The following is a 2,894-nucleotide window of genomic DNA, read 5'->3' on the forward strand; positions in this document are numbered from 1 at the left end:
GTACTATATAACATTTTAGACACATTCTAGACAGTTTATCAGCTAAAAAAAATTAATTTTGGGGTAAGTTACCCTTTAAAGAAAAAAACCCCAAAAGATTCACATCAATGGCATTGATGCACCTGACATTATTAATGGAATGGACAACCAAAACTTTGCAGTTGGAGTATTTATTGCTTTAAAAAAGGCATTTGATACCATTGATCATGATATTTTATTAAATAAATTGGAAAAATATGTAATTAGAGGAGTGGTGCCACACTGGCTGAGAAGTTATATTTAAAATAGGAAACTGTTTTTTCAAATCGGTAATCACACATCATTATTAAAAAAATATAACTTGTGGGGTCCCGCAGGGCTCAGTATTGGGACCAAAATTATTCATTCTATATGTAAATGATATTTGCAGAGTGACAAAATAGTGCAAATATATTTTATTTGCAGATGATTTCTTTTGTTTTGGAAATAATCTCCAGCAGTTTTTAGAGAGAGTCACCACAGAAATGACAAAATTGAAAAATTGGTGTAATTTTAAAAAATTGTCATTAAATTTAAATAAAACTAAATGTATGGTATTCGGAAATAAAAAAATGGATAAAAAGAACAAAAAATTAATTTCTGGATGTAGTATTAGATCATAAAATCTGCTGGAAACCACAAATTATTCAAATAAGAAAACTGGCAAAAAAGTTGTGCAATACTCTGGAAAGCTCAACACTGGACCATAAAGCATTGTTGATTCTGAATTCATCACTTGTGTTACCATACTTGTCTTATTGTGTGGAAATTTGGGGTAACACATACAAAAGCAACCTACAGCCACTTTGTAAGCTACAAATGAGAGCAGTCAGGATAATTCATGGGGTTTAGGGAGCACACAAACATCTTTTTGTAAAGTCAAATATTTTAAATTTGGGACCCATCATATGGAAATCAGGATTAAGTTAAATTTGGTCAAAATGACCAAGTTACATTTTCAGATTCTTGGCTTTAAAAGCTACATTTTGATACCTGGATCATTCTGATATAATTAATTCCATATATATGACTTAATTTGTCTTGTTGGTTACAATAATACATAAATATTTGGTCTGAATCCTACTTTTATGTCATTTTAATGAGGAATTTTTGATGTCCTTATAAAGAGGAAACCTCAAATTATATTTGAATATTGAGCTTTCCCAGCTAAAAAGAAACAAAACTTTGCTAGCTCAAAGGGAAAATCTCAAAATTTTAAGGCGTTTTTCCTCAAAATCAGTTTATTTGTTGCTACTGCTCAAAAATGCTTCAAAATTTAGTTTTATGATTATATTTCAGACAGTTCATTCAAATGATACATTGATAAGTCTTTTATTCATTATATTTTGACAAAATGCAATTTTTGCTAATATTTCAACCCATTCTCACTCCCAAGTCGTCACATAGTGACGCTTTGGCAAGGTTCCCTCTACGTCTGATTTTGACGCGCAGGGTACCCCCGTCACTTCAGTTACTGACGAGATGGGGCGGAAGCTGTTGTCATATTTTCAGAAAGTGTATAAAATGCGCAAAAACGACCGTTCCAAAGCCTGAAATTACCTTTGTTCACTTTAGACATCCTGTTCCTGACCGTAGTAGCTAAAATTAACCATTTTTAGAAAATGTACGAAATTCACGTGAACATGTTCTGAAGCCTAAAATAACCTAATATTCACCATGGACATCCTACCCCTGATCCCAGTACCTAAACTTAACCATTAATCCTGATYCCTCATGTTAACCTCAGACCCCCGACGCAAAGACCCCTGGTGGCGCAAGCCGGAAAAGCCGCGGGCGTCAAGGACTGACGCGAGGGGGTCACCTGATGCGTCAAAATAAGACGCAGAGGGAACCTTACCTTAAGCGTCAATATGTGACGACTTGGGAGTGAGAATGTGTAGAATATTTTAGTCAAAACACTATTTGCCTATTTCTCCATGTACCACGTTTGGACTTAATCCTCGTTTCGACGTGATGGTCACATTTAAAGATTTGGTTAAATTCAAAACTGCACAATTTATGTTTGAAGCAAGTAAAGAACTTCCAGGAAATCTTCAAAACTTGTTTTGTGATAGAGTGGGGAGCTATAAGAGGAGAGATCAAATAAAAAAAGTGTGCGAACCACGAGAAAAAGTGTGTGTGTGGTGGATTTATGAAATGGGTTAAATGTAGAACTGAAGCAATGAAAAAATAGAAATCAGTTTTAAAAAAACATAAAAATATTTTAAGTTATCTGGTCGATGTTGATGGTATTTAGGGATTAGGTGAAACAGCTATTTTTAATTTCTGCTGTAAATGAGATAGTTGTGAATGTAAAATCAGAAGGTTCACAATAATAAAAACCAAGACTATGTTTTTTTTTTCTTTTCTTTTCAAGAGTAAGAACGGGGCAGGAAAATATACGTTTTTACTTCAACCTACTCCTTTTCAATACAGATAGTCTTGTAAGTTGCCAAATACAAATATTCATGGACTTTGTGGGGTGGAGTGGTTAGGGAAGTCATCCTGGAACCAGAAGGTCGCCGGTTCGATCCCCCGTCCAGTCGTTTCAGTCATGTCCCTGGGCAAGACACTTCACCCGCCTTGCCTTCTGATGGCGGCCAGAGGGTCCAGTGGCACCAGTGCATGGCAGCCCCACTTCAGAGTGCCCCAGTGGCTACAATGTAGTTTGCTATCATCCGTATGAGTACTGTATATGAGTGTGAATGGGGTCCGGAAGGACTTGTTCTAAGTTCAGTCAATTTACAGTGTATATAGATATACAGGTGCTGGTCATAAAATTAGAATATCATGAAAAAGTAGATTTATTTCARTAATTCCATTTAAAAAGTGAAACTTGTATATTATATTCATACATTACATACAAACTCATATAT

Source organism: Austrofundulus limnaeus, unplaced genomic scaffold (assembly GCF_001266775.1).
Source record: "Austrofundulus limnaeus strain Quisiro unplaced genomic scaffold, Austrofundulus_limnaeus-1.0 Scaffold376, whole genome shotgun sequence".
Taxonomy (NCBI): Eukaryota; Metazoa; Chordata; class Actinopteri; order Cyprinodontiformes; family Rivulidae; genus Austrofundulus; species Austrofundulus limnaeus.